Raw genomic sequence first — 18,500 nt, 5'->3', positions numbered from 1 at the left:
GCAACCAAGGATATTTTGGAGGCAGCTACTTGGAGTTCAGTGCATACTTTCTCTAGGCATTATCACCTGCCACTTTACTCTAAATCCAGGGCTGGTTTTGCCACTGCTGTTTTGCAGGGCATTTTGGCAGCTCCTGCTTCCTTGTAGTTAGCCATCCTCCCTTACCTCTGCTTTGGGATTCTACCCAAGTGTAAGGACTGCAGCAATGTGAGATGAAGAACATTGTACAGTTTTGTACCTACCATAAATGTAGATGTTCGAAGATCCACATTGCTGCAGTCCAATTTACCCTCCCTCCTTCCCCTCTGTAGTTAGAGGCGGTTGTGTGGGTTGGGTTGTACATATTGTGTATATTGTATATATTGTAAATATAGTTAGTGCAAAGGTGGTTGGTTGGTTGTTTGCTGTCTTTTGGTTTTGACCTTTAGTTTTAGGGTCTTCTGACATCTGGGGCAAGAAAAGACTGAGGATATGACGTCGGTCATGCGCATTTGTACCCTGACGTTCTGATGTCAGTCAAATGCGCCTTGACCGACGTCAGCCTTATACTTTGATATTCGGGCCGACCGAGGACAGCGGACTACCCAAGTGTAAGGACTGCAGCAATGTGGATCTTCGAACATCTACATTTATGGTAGGTACAAAACTGTACTTTTGTGCTTTTAGTCTACAAACTCCCAATTTAAGGGAGAAAATAAAAATACCAGTTGTGATGTTATCATCATACAGCCTACCTGAGACCCTGTCATCCCGTTAACCTTGAAGGTTCTGCCTACTCTTCAGACCAGGGGTCAACCTGATGCAGTAAGGACTTTATCCCACTCTGCCGTGGAACTGGCTAAATTTGCCAGATTGTTTTCTCTTGATCTTTACATCCACCTGAGTTTTTGTCAAATCAGAAAGATGGATTATTATCTTAATGTTTCTCCTGAAGGAAGGAAAAAACAGCATATGAGATATACGAGTTGAAATGAAGTATGTACCACCTGCAATTTCACTTAATAGCATACTATTCCTGACTGAAGTGCCACAAAAGTATAGTGGTGTTTCTTCATTGTATCGGATCATATCTTCTTTGTACCTTTTTGGCACACGGGCCATGCTTTTAGTCTCCAAATCCTTGCCTTAGAACTACCACACTAGATATTTGCTGTTTTCAGCTCCATTCTTATTGTATTAACTCACTTTGAAGATACTATTGTTTGGTTGTTGTCATCTTGATCACTGTCCTCTAACTTTGTGAGGTAATTCTGGATTTCTTAGTATCTGTTCATTTACATTGGTTGTAGCCTGAAATATCTAGCTTGGCTAGATTTCTTTATTTAATTAACTTTTACTCATCTACTTGCTATAGTTCACTTCCTTTGGATTTTATTTTGGTCATTTTATTACCAAAATAAGAGTAGAGGAAGTTCCCCGATGCCCTGACCAAATTTCCCCTAATAATTTAAATGCCACCTCGGGGCTCCCCCGAAAAGAGGCTACTAGCCTAGTTGGGACTAACCTGGTCAACAAAAAGATATATAAGTAAATAAAATAAAAATAAACAAAAAATGTGCATGAGGGTTGACAAGCCACCTATGCTTTACTCCTGTGCACGATCTAAAACCAAGCAAATTGGTTTTGGCTCCATTTTGCATCCCGGAAACAGGGAAAGTATATTTATTATATTACATTTAAAGCCACCTAATGACTTTAAATGGTTCCTCTCATCTTGTTTTCTGTGAATCAGAAGTTATAGCTATTAGTTGAAGATGTTTTACTATTCGCACTGCTTTTCAAGTGGGTTCTAGCTATTTATATAAGTTTTGAGTGTGTTATATCACTTTACTTTTATCTAAATTTGAGGCTACAGCTATTGATTGAAATGGTTTTACTGAATGAAGTGCTTTTCATGTGGTTTCTGTGCTGTTAAATGGATTAATACGTGTTGCTGTATTTAGTCACTTTTCAAACTTACAACACGCAGATATGTTTGACCAAGTATGTCTGTCATCTTGAACTTGTAATAGTTAGAACTGGTGAGAGTGGGAGTGATTGCTGCAGTTCAGGGAAGAAAAACATTATTGGTTAGATCTTAAGCTATTTTTGATTGGTTCTTTAATTTCCCTGTTTAATTTGTATGGTGTGGGACTGCACTTAGTGCAGCAGGTCTGCAATATGCACTCCATAGATGCAGGCACTTTCATGTGTAACTGCACCCAGTGTAATCCATCTCATCCAAATCCAATCAGTAATTAGACTTCTGATATGTACAGATACACCAAGTTGCTCATATATACATAACGCACAGAGCTGTGCACTTGGCATCTTAAATTTAACTGGTATTAGCCCTCTACTGATGTTACATTGTGCAGGTTAGCCTGCAATTGTTACAGATAGCTTCACATTACTAAGAAAGACTTCTTAGCTGTGCTATCATAGCTGTATGTATGTATATATATATATATATATATATATATATATATATATATATATATATATATATATATACCAAAGTTACACATATATATGTAAGTGCACCATCCACCTCTTAACCGACAACTATGTCATTAGACCATAAATCTTCATCTTGTTTAAACTCTGTAACTCCCTGTAAATCAATCAAGCTTCACTTCACAATGGACAATGTGGAAGGTCAGCCTACTTGTTTGCCCATTTGCCGTAGCATTAAGTATCCTAAAGCAATGTAGAACTGCCCCGTGTTCACAGATAATGAACTCCTACTAAATGCAAATAACTCTGTTTGTGAGAGGTGCAAAATTTTAAGATATACTGGAGCCTTACTCTCATTAAAAAAAATAAACCAAAAAAAAAAAGACTGTGAACACTGTACTCTCACGCAATATACATTATACCCAACTCTGATGCAATGTAATGCTGTATGCTGATGCTGTAAAGAAACCTTACCTAAGCTTCCTAGACACATAAGGATTAAGTCTCAACAATAATCAAAGTCAAACATAATGGCATAAAATATCTCACCTGTAACAGAGAGTCACTGACAGAGAAAAAAGGTCTCGGTTCTAGTATATCAGACTACTCCACAAACCCAGAGGTCCTTGTCAGATTCCCAGTAAACAAGGATGAACATTCCGTAAATAATGTCTCTATCATTCTGGGGCACTTTAACTACTCATTAATTTACTAGCGTAGCTACATCACCAATGTAGGATATGCTCAGAGGTTTTTAGACTTGGTTCATTTAATTTTTATTTATTATCCCACCTAGAGGACAAAATATTGTACACTCTCTACTTACAGATGTAGCATCATCATGCACGAATTCCCCTAGTAACTCTGACTGAAATCAGACCATAAGCTTGTATCTTTTTTCCCTCAAAATGTGTAAACCCTCTGAAACTTGTATATCAGTATTCATGCATTTCAGGCAGACACATCTCCTCAAATTCTGTGGCCAAGTCTTGAAATTCACTTATACCAGCATCACCCCAGTCATTGCCTCAGCAGATAGATTCACCAAAGAGTTTTACACCCATATAAATAAAAGTATAGCATTGGCCATCCTATCCAGATCCAAATATAATAAGAAATTTAAAAGCAAACCACCCTTTTGTCCTCCAACCTAAGTAAATTCTACAGTAAAAGGAAAACAACTCAGTAGTGTATTCAACAGATCTAGGCACCCCAAGTCAAAAAAAATACTAGGAATTTGACTAAAAGTTAAAAAGAAAAAAAAAGAAAAGCTATTGAATTTGAGAAGGCAATTCATGAACTCAGGTTGGCATCTGAAGCCAATGACAATTACAGATTATTCTTCTGTTATGCTAGGAAAGTAAAGCAACACTCAACATACAAAATCAATATTAATTGAAAAAACCTGCTCAGACCTGGAATATTCTAGCAAATACATTTCATACAGATTTCACTCCTGAGAAGACTATCCAAAGCTGTATAGTCCCCTTTGTTCTCAAACACTCTATTGTCACTAAAGAACATTTACTGAAAGTACTGCCCAAGACGGAGAACACTTACACCACGTGACAGGATAACATAACCATCTCTTTAATAAACAGTACCAAACATGCATTGTCAGAACTTCTGTATAAACCTGAGCCTAGCTACAGGGTTAGTCCTGGAAGTATGGTGTGCAGCACTGGTTATGCCTCTCTGTAAAGGTGGTCCTACTACCAGCCCCAGAAACTGTAGGCCCATAAGCTTGACTAATTTCATTTATAAGGCTGTGGAGCACATTACAACAGAATTGATTAACACAGACATTAAAAATCAAATTAGGCTAGATCTGCAGCAATTTGGTTTTGTAAAAGGTAGTTCCTCTCTAATGAGCCTGGTTAACTTTTTTGAGAAGGTAACACAATCTGTTGACAACTGGTCACACTGTACACACAACTTACCTTGATTTGGCTTAGACATTTGCCACGATCTCCATGCTAACATAATTATCTAAATGTGTTACAAATTAATCCCTATGTGGTAAGAGGGATAGCAAATTGGCTAAAAGAGAGGACACAAATAGTGTATCCCACAGGAGAAAGTGCTGGCACTCTTTTTTTGGTATTTATTTCTGAGAACTAGAGACTAAAGACCAAGAATTATGTCTCACCATGTTTGCAGAAGACTGTAAAATGGGAATCATTGTTAAATCCCTCTCTGACACAGAAGCCCTCCAGAGATCTAAACTTGTATTAGCAGATCAGTGGAACAAAATGGAGAGACAGCTATGTTAGTCAGCATCTCCTTCAGCTCTGGAATAGACTCCCACTGCAGATAAAGCAAGCAGTATGATATACTAGATGTTCTTCATTCCACATTGCTGCAGTCCTAACCATTGGGGTAGTCCGCTGTCCCAGTCGGCGGTCAAGGCGCATTAGTCTGACGTCAGGGCGTCAGGGTACGCATGCCGACGCCATATCCTCAGTCTTTTGCCGCATGGTCCGATGCAGAAGCAGTTTGTGCAGGTTGGCGTTCTGAAATTTTCTGAAGTCAGAGTTTCAGACCGAATCAAAGTTGGCTAAGTACAATATTTTGGTTTTCTTGCCTCAGTATTTAACCGGATGTCAGAAAAAGTGAATAACTGTATTTCGTGTGGGAAACAGATACCTCATAGGGATTACCATACCTTGTGTATACCTTGTTTAGGGCCTACGCGGCGTTGTTGGATGCCGCTCTTGTGCTAGATTTAACAAACGCACTATTAAGAGAAGGTTAGACTGTGCCAGGTTAGTTTTGGGAAGCGTTGTAATTATAAAATGCCGTCGGATGCTCTAAGGACAAAGCAGCAAAAGAACGTCCCGGACGCGGGTTTTTTAGAAGGCTCAGTGGAGCCGGAGGTTTTGCCAGGAGTTTCTTTGGAGTCTCAGGGAGAGACTTTACTGTTACAGGATGTGTCCTCTCAGGAGGTAGGCCAGGCTGAAGGGGCTTCTCAAGTGGCTGTTCTTCCCTCTCTTCCTAAGGTGGTTAGAGCCTCCCCTTCTGTTTCCAAGGCTTCTTTGAGGGGCAGGCCAGGTTTAACTTCAGTGGGGTTTCTCCTAGCTCTACAGGATCTTTGCCTAAGAAACATATGCTTAAAATGGCAGAGGATTTGATTACTATGATTAGAGGTTCTATGCCCGCTCCTGATAAGAGGCCTAGGGTGGAACCTGAGTTTGAGAGTTTTGAGCAGTGTTCAGGCTTCTGAGTCTCGGCTGAAGACTTGCAGGAGTATCCTCCTTATTCTGATTCTGATGTGGATGATTCTACTCCTTCAGCTTCTCCTCCTGAGGATTTTTCATTTCAGAGACTCTGCATTCCATGAGGGAGCATTTTAAATGGGAAGGTCAAGATTTCTCTGATTCCAGGAAGAGGCTTAGGAATTCTTGTTTTACCCCAGCATAGGCCTTTAGCTATACCTCCTGTTCTGAATGTGGTGGAAGATGTTTTTGCAGAGGCTTCCCTGAACCCTGATTCTTTGCCTCCTGCCCCAGTTAAACCGGATAGGTACTACAGGGTGCCTGAAGCTCATAAGTATCTTTATAAGAGTCCTAGGGCAGACCCGGAAACTGTCTCTCAGGGGCCTAAAGGTGTTAAGGCTTCTGTTGTTAAAAATCCTGTTCCTCCTGATAAAGAGGCAAGGGCTTTGGATAGATGGGGAAAGAAAGTGTATACTTCTTCCACTTTAGCCATGAGGGCGTTGAATTGCCAGTTTCACATGTTAAAGTATCAAAATTATCTCCTTTCACAATTGCAGTCTAAGGTGGATGCTCTGGCGGAAGGTATTGAGTGTAAAGAGTTGCAGGATTTAGTTCATGTGTCTGAACAGGTGGGTAAGCATTCCTTGCAATGTGGTTTTGATGCTGTGCAGGCCTCCTCGAGGGTGGCTGCCACTGGTTCTGTTCTTCGCAGGCACGCCTGGTTGAGGGATCAGAATTTAGCTGAGCATGTTAAGATAAGGATTTTGGATGCTCCTTTACAGTCTGATGTGTTGTTTGGTTCGCCTGTGGAAGCAGTTTTAAAGAAAATGGAGGACAAGGCTAAGTCTATGCAAACTGTTAAAGATTTTTTGCAGGTGCAGCCTCCGAAGTTTAGTAGAAATTGGCCTACTAAGGGATGGACATATCCTGCTTATGATTCCCAGTCTAGGGGTAGGTCTAGACGTGGTAGGGGCAGAGCTCAAGGTTCTTTTAGGCCTAGGACAGGGAGTTCACCTGCCCAGACTTCTGGTGAGGGCAGGGGTCAGTCCAACAGACCCAATGACCTACCTTTTTCGCTGCCAGTGCATTCTCGTCTGGCAGCACCTTTGGGAGGAAGGCTGGCTCTTTTCAAAGAAAATTGGGATTTAATTACCCAAGACAGATGGGTTTTGGATATCATTCACCACGGTTACAGGTTTTATTTCCATACCTTGCCTCCTTTCAAAGGCATGCCAGACATTCCTCCTCTACAAAGAAAAGAGACTCACAAGCAAATTTCTCTGTTACTCCAAATAGGGGCCATTCAGCCAGTTCCTGTACCAGAAAGGGGCCTAGGATTTTATTCTCGCCTGTTCCTAGTACCAAAGAAGGGGAACACGTGGAGACCAATTTTGGATTTATCTATCCTCAATACTTATCTGGACATTCCCAAGTTCAAAATGTTGACGTTACAACAGCTTTTACCTCTGCTGGGCAAAGATCACTGGATGGTAACTTTAGATCTCAAGGAAGCTTACCTTCATGTGCCTATCAGACTAAGTTGCAGGAAGTATTTGCGTTTCGAACTGGAAATTCCCATTATCAGTTCTCTGCATTGCCCTTTGGCTTATCTAGAGTATTCACAAAGGTTCTGGCTCCAGTGATAGCTTACTTCAGGCTAAAAGGAATTCAAATCTGTCCTTACTTGGACGACTGCCTGATTCTGGCTCAAGAAAAGGAAGACCTTTACAGCATTTGGAATATGTGATAGCAGTGCTAAGATGCCTAGGGTATTCTGTGAACGAAATAAAGTCCAGTCTAGTACCCTCTCAAGACATGTGCTTTCTGGGTGTGAGACTGAATACAGCAGCCCAGATGGCCTTTTAACCCCGGACAAACAAAAGAATCTTTCCATTTACTTCCATCAACTATCTCTTCAGTCCGGGCTGACTGCAAGGACAGTCCTTCAAGCCTTAGGGTTCATGGCATCTTGTATTCTGGTGCTTCCCAATGCCAAACTGCATATGAGGAAGCTGCAATGGTATCTCAAAATGTATGGACACAGCACTGCCAGGATTTGGACACTGTCATTCAAATAATACCTTGCATTCAAAAGGAATTTTTGTGGTGGGCTCAGGAATGTCACCTAAACAAGGGACTCTCTGTGACCCGGCCAGAGGCGAGTCAGATTCTAACGACAGATGCCTCAGACATTGCTTGGGGAGCTCATCTAAATGGAAAGTGGATACAAGACAAGTGGCCTGCCAGACTACAGCATCTACATATCAACATGAAGGAGATGTTAGCAGTCCAGTTTGCATTAATGGCTTTCAAGGAGTTACTTCTGCCAGGGCAGGTGTTGATTCTAACAGACAACACAACTGTCATGTCGTACATCAACAAACAAGGGGGAACACATTCTTACCCGTTGTGCAGGCAAGCAATGATTTTATGGGAGACTGCGCTCAGCTTGCAACTAACTCTTCAGGCAAGGTTTCTGCCGGGAGCACAGAACTCCTTAGCAGATGTGTTAAGCAGACAAATCATGGATCCCGGAAACTGGATCTTCATGTATTTCGGAAATTGACAGTGTCATGGGGAACTCCAGACATAGATCTGTTCGCTTCTCCACTAAGCCACCAGCTGCCAAAGTTTTGCACAAAGAGGTTTAATCACACAGCTTGGAAAGTGGATGCTCTTTCTTTCAGTTGGAAAAATCTTCATGTGTATGCCTTTCCACCTCTGCCTCTTCTCCCAAAGGTGCTCCTAAAGGTCAGAGAAGACAAGCCAAGGATGATTTTAATAGCTCCAGATTGGCCTCGGCAACACTGGTACCCATTACTGAGGAGTCTGGTAAGGAAGCCTCCATGGCCTTTACCTTTGATTCCACATCTGTTGTCTCAGAGGGACGGCCACCTGCTCAATGTCAAGCTTCACTCTCTTCATCTAACAGCCTGGCATATTCTGTTTTGAAACACAGCAGGTCTCAACTTCCTCAACAAGTTTTAAATGTGATTATGGAAGCCAGAAGACCTAGTACAAGGAAAGTGTACGCAGAAAAATGGAAGAGATTTTTATTTTGGAGTGCAGCAAAGAAGTTGGAGATTTCTGAGCCTAATTTGAGTGTGGCTCTTCAATATCTTACTGAGTTATTGGACAAAGGTTTGTCTTTCTCTTCCATTAAGATTCATGCTGCAGCAATTTCAGCTCACTATGATTGTGACCCACCATTGTTTTCCGCATCCTTTGTTCAAGCAATTTCTTAGAGGGGCAAAGAATATAAGACCCCAATGCAGCTCCTACTCCTGCTTGGGATCTCAATTTTGTGTTGGAGAAACTTACTCTACAACCTTTTGAGCCTACTGCTGAATTGAAATACTTGTCATGGAAGACTGCTTTTTTGTTGGCCATTACTTCTGCAAGAAGGGTTTCTGAATTGCAGGCCCTTATGGTGGTAGAGCCTTTTTTGATTTTCCATAAGGATAGGGTATCATTACGTACTAATCCTTCTTTTATGCCTAAGGTGGTTTCTAGTGTGGCTTTAAACCAAACTATTCATTTGCCTACTTTCTATGCAGATCCCCAAAATAAGGGGGAAAAGATTTTGCACGCTTTAGATGTACACAGGCAGTTGCGTTATTATTTAAGCAGGACTAAGGATTTTAGGCAGTCTCAGCAGTTGTTTGTTTCTTTTGCTTTGAGTTCTCAGGGCAAGCCTGTGTCAAAACAAACTATTTCTAAGTGGATTGGGTTTTGCATAGCATTTTGTTATTCCCATCATGGCAAGGAGATTCCAGCTGGGATTAGGCCTCATTCCACTAGGGCTACTGCCACTTCAACAGCATTTCTAATGGGGTGGCAACTAAGGATATTTTGGAGGCAGCTACTTGGAGTTCAGTGCATACTTTCTCTAAGCATTACCACCTTCCTCTCTACTCTAAATCTAGGGCTGGTTTTGCCACAGCTATTTTGCAAGGCATGTTGACAGCTCCTGCTTCCTTATGATTTGCCAGCCTCCCTTACCTCTGCTTTGGGATTCTAACTGCAGCAATGTGGAATGAAGAACATAGTACAGTTTTGTACCTACCATAAATGTAGATGTTCGAGGATCACATTGTTGCAGTCCAATTTACCCTCCCTCCTTCCCCTCTGTGTTTAGGGGTGGTTGTGTGGGTGAGGTTATACTCTTGTAATTTTGTGTATATTGTACATATTTTTGGTGCAGGAGTGTTTGGTGTTTTTGGTTTTGGCCTTGACATCTGGGGCAAGAAAAGACTGAGGATATTGACCGATGTCAGCCATATACTTTGGTATTCGGGCCGACTGGGACAGCGGACTACCCCAATGGTTAGGACTGCAGCAATGTGGATCCTCGAACATCTACATTTATGGTAGGTACAAAACTGTACTTTTCCATCAAACAGGACCTAGAAAATTGGATGAGTACTCCTAGATTCACTCCCAGCATGACTGCTAAATAGCCCTCTGTAGCCCTCCTTGAGAACGGAGGTAGACTGTAGGGTGAGAACTGGCAATTGTCATAAGACTAAATAGCCTTGAACTTCCTATGATTCCTATTCCTATTATCACCTCTGAGGTCAAATTGGCCTGGAGGAAAATGGACAATTTTTGCAGTTGTGTCCTGGTGATGGGTCAGAAAGACACATTAATAGTTATGGTAGTTTCTCCCACTGCAAAGAGAACTTGACACTTTAAATATGTATCCCAACGATTTTTCTTTATGGATATTGTTTCTTATTTGATGAAGTTTATTTAATGAGAGGAAAGAGAGAGAGATTTCAGTCAGATGCAATTAAACGTATCAGAGTTTGCACCAGGGATGTGTTTTTGTTACAACTGCAGCTAGTTTGGTGTGCATGCACTCTTTCATCTCTTTGCTTTCTATTCATTTCTTATTTCTTTTTCTTTTGATTTGCATTGCTTGCCTATGCTTCTTTTTCTCTCATTATTTTATATTTTCCTTAAAATCTGCCAAGGTTTATTCTACTCCGTCATAATTCCTGCTTTCCTATCTCAATAAGTGCACAATAACAGTTTAAAAATGAAGTCGTTTTGCAAACAAATAAAAGAAATATAGTTATTTACTGTTTCAGTCCATGTCTTTTTTGTTGTGGAGACTACCCTGAGAGCTGCTAGTCTGATTGTATCCCCTTCTCAAGAACATCTTAATTCTTACTATAGAATCCAAGATTGTTTTCCATACATCAAACAGGGGATTAACCCAGTTCTTATCTCTGGGTAAATGTACTACTTGCAGTCCAGATTAAGATTATGATCCCAAATAAAAGACAGAAGCAAGTTGCACCTTAGTTACTCAAAATGTTTATAGCTTCCTAGACAAAACAACATAACTTGAAGCATGACTAAGTACCAAGACACCTGATCTTACTGCAGCCAACATAATCTTGCTGAAACATAATTTACCCATGTTATCCCCCAAGCAGAAATACATCATCTTTTCTGAGGTCCAGCTGAGAACAGAAGAGATGCATTTGCTTCCTCATAGATTGACAGCTTGATTGTAAACCTCAAAACAAAACTAACTGGTTGCTGCATAATGCATAAGCAACCATCTAAAACAAATATAGGTGCTTGTTACATTTCCAGCAGCTGCTACAAAAGTCTGTCAAGGAGGTTCCCCAACTTGCGATTGAGACACCCAAGCTTGTAACACAAATGTTATGCTACAGTCACTCATTTTGTACATATTGATTATTTAGAAACATGTATTGCAAGTATTGAAGTTCATCTGAATGTAAATGGTTCATCTGCCAGGCCCCTACTTGTAAATATTTAATCTCCCAAGCCCCTGCTTACACTTATCAAGGGTATCGGAACTTTTCAGAGATTTGGGATGCATGGCTAGGCTACAGCCAAGTGTAGTCTCCAGGTGAATCTGCAGTTAACTCCTACTGACGCCTCTGGGCATAAAATATTGCATCAATAATTCCAAAACCATGCTATGTACAATGTTTTAAAACATTTCATCTTAAAGCTTACACAACAGTAAACTCAACTGCATTAATGTGTGACTTCTGTCTACTGCAGCAAAATAAATATTAACTGTTATTTTTATGATATTAACTTATATAGATATAATTTTCAGATTTTTCTAAATATTTCAACAGACAAGTAACACAAACAGAACTACTTAGACTCATATGAAAGCTCTCAGCTAGATGAATAAAATGCTGCTGACAGTTTGTGTGTAACTTGAGTGGTTGCTGAGATATTGCACATTGTTTACAACATATTACAAATGTAATAGTTACTGTGTTTACTGTGACTTATAAAATTCAGTTTAAGACCTAGAACCTAAAGAATACTACCACTATAAAAATAGTTTGTGCTGAAGAGTTTGCCATTTATACTTCTTTCATAATCCCTGTGGTTCCAGAGATATGAACATTTGTTTGAAATGTGAGGACATAATTTGATTCTGTCCAAAGGCTGAGGCTCCACCCATTGGAAGTTACAGCGCAAACTTCCTGAGTGCCACTGGAGTGAATGAATTTAAAAGTCCCTTGTGGTCATTAGCCTACTAAACACCAATGAACCCATATGCAGTATGAGACAGTATAACATTTTTCTAAAATTGTTTCTAAGGACGTAATTACCATCAGTCTGGTGGAGTGTGGCAATCCCCTCACCTCCCTATATTTAAATTATTCTCACTCAGATATTTCATCATCTCAGAGGAAAAAAACATCACTAGGCAGTTGAAAGACAGTCTCACTTTTTCTCTGGACGGTTGCGAGATTGGATGAACATTTAAGCAGAAACAAATAATAAACAGCAACTTGCTTATGTGTGTCTTCAGGAAATAAAGTATCAGCAGTAGAAGAGTTGAGCTAGTCCGGCCGCGGTGGTGCAGCGGTTAGCGTTGTCACCTCACAGCAAGAGGTTCTTCCATTCTGTTCTCGGCTGGAGCGCCTTCTGTGTGGAGTCTGCATGTCCTCCCCATGGTCGACTAATGTATTAAGACATGCAGGTAGGTGTGTGCCTTCTTTGAAGGTTGGGCGTCGGGCTGGCAACTCGGCACCATAAAAATCCACTACCAATCATTAACGGACTGGAGTTCCGCTGTGGCAACCCCTTACTGTGAAAAGCCAAAAGAAGTTGAAGAGTGGTGCTGTTAAGCTGAAGCATGTTCACCTTTTTTTTGCATGTTTTTTATTTTATCATTTTTCTTTTTTTGCATGTTTTTTTATTTTATCGTTTTTTTGAAATCCTACAATGTTTTTTCTGTGTTGTCCAGCTTTAGAGAGAATGGAAGCACTTTTAGCGGAGCTTACACAATCAGTACAGAGACTAACTGCTTATGTAATGGAAGGGAGAGCTAGTGATGCAGCTACAAATACGTTATCTAATACGCAAGCTGAATTGTTCACCCTTCATACTCTGTTGACGCCGGATGTTGGTTCATTGAATGCAGCTTCCAATCGGGACACTAGCAGGAAACCTGATTTTACTGAATGGTTTATGTCTTTCAATATTAACTTTGCAAGCACAAACAAAACTTCTAACCATGGTCCGTCACTTAAAACACGGCTTAATTCTTTTGAAAAGCTATGTAAGTAATACAGAACCTTCCAATTGGACAATGCTTTTTTGAGCAAATCTCTATCCCTGAAACAGGTTCCAAAAGGACTTAGGATGTGGAAACAACCGATGGGGGATAGAGAATGGGTCCTCGGTGTACTGTGAACTTGTATGCCTCTTCAATAGGACTGGTTTTGAAATAATGGACATCATCATTAAAAGTAACCAAAGTCAGCTTTATTACAAAATTAAATTGTTCCACTCAATCAAAGTATTGTTTGAGCAATACACTACACATTACAACAAAGTATTGCATGACATTGAATGTTTTGTTAAAGATAACTTGATTAGGAAACAATGGAAATTAGATGCTTGATTATTCAAACAGCAAAGATTATTCAGTTAGTACTCATCAAAGACAAAATGAGAGTACTAGTACCAAACATGAAGTACTGGTTAATGAAAATTCCCACAACATTAATTTAATGGAAAATGTGAGGGAGGAAAACAACAGTATTGATAATGAACATTTTTTGGATCAGGGGCAACAATTGAGGAGATCAGAAAGACTGCGAAATCAGGGGAATGGGTTGCAGAGGAGCTGGCAGAGCAACAACTTCTACAACAAGGGACGATGAGGAGGCCGGAGGAGAACTCATTATTGATGGACTTAAGTGTATTTGATGGACAGTTTGTACGACTTTCATAGTTTGGATAGTTTTGAACAAAATGTGTTGATGCCATGTAGCATTCATGAGTGTGATGCTTTTTCAATATACAGTTTTAGTGACTTGCATATTTGTGATGTACATCTTCATTTACTTAAGAAGGGCATTTCATTTGTTCCCGATTATAAAACCGGTATTGCCACTGTGCTTATTAGTCCAAAACTGTACACTAGACATCTGAATTTGTTTATTTTTTAAAAACCAAACTAGCAAATTCAATAGGGGTAATTGTTTGCAACATAGAAGTCTCTTTATTCCTCCCAAGTCATCCCAGCTATTACTACCTTTGAAAAGATTTGTGAACAGGAATTTAGAAAAACTGTTAAAGAAAAACGCAAATACAGCAATTTAACACATGAAGAAATGTGGGCCTTGAAAGAATTAGCTGGCAACAAGAACTATAGGCGTATGAAGACAGACAAGGGAGGGGGGATTGTTGTAATGACACAGATAGATTATGTGTCCAAAATGTACGACATTCTGAATGATCCCTTAACCTATAGTAGGGTTTCAACAAATGGGATGAATAGAGCCCATAAACACAGTAGTTGAGTAACCCTTTTCAACAATGCATTTAAAAAGACTTATCAGGAATAACAAAAGTTTTCAGGTAATTAGTTATTTTTACTTATTTATACAAATTAGCTATCATATAGTTATAACATTAACTAGTCATCATATTGAAACATTAAATATTGGATAAATACAAATAAAATCAAAAACATAAAATAAACATATATCTAAAATATATATTAAAAAATATAATCTTTATATATCTATATTATATTTTATTTTTATTTTAATTTTAGTTATTGTATCTTATTTTTTTATATCTTTAATCTAGGTTTTATAGAAACATCCACTATTAGTCTTGAGCTGCTCTTCCACTATCCATTCGCACTTTTCAGACTTTGTAAATACTTGTTCTTCAATTTAATTTGTTGTCACTTTGTTGTCAATTATGTTTAAATTTATGATTAGTAATTTATTTTTTTTTCCTTAGATTTTATGTTTTTTTTTGATTTGTCTAATATTTGATTTTGATTTCTTGCCTTCCTTTCTCTCTTTCCTTTTCCACTAGTTTGATTGCCCACATAACATATGGGCACATCTCGCAGGCATTATAATATTAGTATAAATACCATATTCATAATAAAAAAATAAAATCTTGATACAGGATGTAAAGTTAAATAAAGTTTTGTAATATGATTGATTCATTTACATGTTTTTTAATATCCCCACAACCACAACAGCTACATGACAAACAATAGGTTCCAGGTGTCACTACTATACCCCTGTGTCTTTTTTATGCTATTAAAATCTTATATCCTAATATATACTTTAATGTTCTCATTTTTCCAGAGACTAAGAAGTGTAGTGTCAGCTATGTGTCAATGTGTATCTATGATCTCAGCTTTACAAATGATATTACATTAGATTTGTTCATTTTTTCACTGTTCCATGCCCGATTATACCTCAATTATATGGAAATCTGCAAAAGAAGCTTATCTAATTTATTATCTAAGTGCAACACAGTGCTTAGAGATGTTTGAATTTTTATGTTATAAACTTGACAAGGAACTAAGGAAGTTGGGGACATAATATACATGATAGTATACATATACAATTATTATATTAATTACTATTCCTTATTTACCAACATTAGAATTATGGTGTTTGTAGACTCCATCAGAAGCTTATCATCAGCAACAGAGGCAGACAGCAAATCCACCGTCCCGTGAAAGCTGGGGTAAAATGTAAACAGTACAGTCAAAGGGGAACGCTATAGTGGCAGGCAGTGGATGATTCGCTATATACTGAAATATTTCAGAATATTAAACATCTACCACGAAATGAATCACCACTTCTGGCACAATAACCTCATTTGTGTGGCTGTGGTTCGTTCTTCAATATTTATAAGGCAGTCATCATCTGCCTGCAAAGTCGCAGCGCTTTTTCGTGACTGTTTGGATCATTCAAGCTTATTAAAAATAATATTTTTCTTTTGATAATAATTAGCAATGGGAACGCCTGTCACGTAACTTGCAGCCTATTGTTGTATATCGTCAGTGGAGAGTTTATGTGAATGTGACATTAAAGTATTTAAATGACAACCTCATTTTTTTTTAAGAGGTTTAGAGATTGTTTTTCTGAGAAGGAAAGGAGGTGTGACCCTGATGAATATATATATATATCATCTTGAATATATACTTTTGAATTTCTAAGTATCTAAGGTTGAAGTTTTCTGGATGAAGTTTCTGAACTTTCTGGATGTTACAAAAAAATATAATAATGTGAATATAAAAAAAATATAATAACAGAGGTACACAAAGATTTATTTTTGCATGAATATCCAATATGCATGTCCGTGTTCAAAGGAATAGTCCAAAGTCAAAATGTGGAACCAGTCAAAGCTCAAATGGCCAGAGTCATATATTTAATACTAAAAGAGATTGGTGAGATCTAAGATGTTTTTATAAAAGTAAAGGTTTTAAAAAAAGTGGTTATTCTAAAAATGTTATAAGGATGGTTTAAATACCCTTTTTTACTACTACTACTTACAACATGACCCCTATGGATGGGATGTATGAATGAGATACTGATTACTGTAAGATTTATGATGTCATTTAATCCAATGATACATTATTTTGTCAGAGATAATAATGAAATATTGGAAAGTTTTATTAGCGCAAGAGGAAATTAAGTCAATAATAGGAGATAGAACCCTAATTTAGTTATCGTAATGAGAGAATATTAAAGTATATATATATAATATTAAAATATAATATTATAAATAAAAGATTTTATAGTAGACCTGGAACACAGTGCTTGTCATAACTGAAAGAGTTAGGGGGGATATATTTAAACATGTAAAATGAAATATATAATCATAATGTTGAAAAATAATACATTTTGTTTCAAGAGAGAACTTTAAATTTTATGTTTTTGTAGAATTTGTATTAGTAATAATGTGTACTATTATGCAACTCATAGATGTGCCCATCATTTTATGTGGGCAAACACCAAAAGGAAGTTGAAAGAAGAGAAAGAAAGAGAGAGAATCAATTAGATAAATAAAAAAATAAATTAAATATATATAAACAAAGATCTATGGCAATAATAATCATAAATTTAAATTTAGAATTATATTTAAAGTTAGTTGAACAAAATAAGGGGTGACAATAAATAGGTGGTGTTTCCTAGTACTAATATGAATTAAAAGATAATGGATAGTGAGAGATGTAGTTGATGTAGATCCAGGGCTAAATGCTAGTGTTTCTATAAAACCCATCTTAACCAATATAATATAAAAAATAAAAAAAAAAAAAAAAAAAAAATTGTAAAGAATATATATATTTATTATTATTTATTTTAGCATTTTTTTTGATGTTTTTTTAGTATGTTTTTTTATGTATAAGGCCAATGTTTTTCAACTATCATGTGATTATGGCTGTAGGTCATATGATAGCTAATTTGTAAAATAGGGCGTGTTTTATATACCCTGATGTATGGCATAAAAAAGGGTTGTTAAACCCGAAAGCTTTGTTGGTGTCTTATAAAGGTCTTTATAGAGCCCATGCCAGGATTGATAGTTTTTTACACTAGATGCTTTATTTCAAAACAGTATTGATCCAAGAGAATTAAAATTCTTAACAGTTGAGGCACCAGTCCCCCCCCAGTCATATTCGGCATCCACAAGATTCACAAGAATTTACACAATCCTCCCTTTAGACCCACTGTAGAAGGTAGGGGGCGAAGACTGAACCCCTAGCTGCATATATTGATAAATGGGCCAGTATGGCTGTGGGTGAAGCCACACATATCTTAAGAGATTCTTGGCACTGTTTAGAATTATTATGACATGTAAGTGAAAAAGCAAATATTCTTTCCTAACTGTAGACATAATTAACTTATTCTCGGTGATACCACACAAGGACGGGTTGGACCTCTTTCATGAAAGTCTGATGGGCTGCAGTAGGATTGGCAACAATAAGACTAATTTGTTAGTGGAATTTATGGAGGTGGTATTAACTAACAATTTTCTAATGTTTGAAAGAGAATTTTTTCTCCAAGTTGCAGGGGTAGCTATGGGGGCCAAATGTGTTCTAGTGTGTGAATTTGGTACTCTTTGCATGGGAGAAATGCCACATTTTTTCCTCTGCCTTTGTGGCCAAGAAACAGGAATTGATCATAACCATTGCATGTATGTATGTGTATACACACACACACACACCATAACCTTTTCTATAATACACTCCTTTCTCTTCTTGCTGAAGGAGTAAACGTGCTATTCTGTCCATGGCCATTACTTTTTTTATACTTTTAACTCCTTCAGGTGCTATTTTTGCTAACTTTAAGTGCATTGTGGCTAAAAAAGGTTTGTGTGTTCCAGTCAACTAAAATGTTCATAACAGGCACAAAAGAGTAAGCATTCTGCATGCTTAGATATCTCTATGTAATGCTTCCTCTATAAACCGCACTTTTTTTTGCATTCACAGTAATAAACGTTGTTTCTAGGCCAGCTATCTTATTTTATTCTTTCTCACACTGCAAGATTATTTTCCTTTGCTTCCTTTCC

At 38.1% G+C, this 18,500-nt stretch overlaps 1 protein-coding gene across 1 annotated transcript in view; it reads left to right on the top strand.

Annotated features, from left to right (window-relative positions):
• Positions 1-18,500, top strand: part of ACAP1 (ArfGAP with coiled-coil, ankyrin repeat and PH domains 1) — a 1,330,515-nt gene that overhangs the window by 750,607 nt on the left and 561,408 nt on the right. The gene's annotated exons all lie outside the window — the stretch shown is intronic.

The sequence above is a fragment of the Protopterus annectens genome, chromosome 7.part0 (assembly GCF_019279795.1).
Source record: "Protopterus annectens isolate FY-2018-M chromosome 7.part0, PAN1.0, whole genome shotgun sequence".
In the NCBI taxonomy this organism is placed as follows: Eukaryota; Metazoa; Chordata; order Ceratodontiformes; family Protopteridae; genus Protopterus; species Protopterus annectens.
This window is presented reverse-complemented; position numbering and strand designations above follow the sequence as displayed.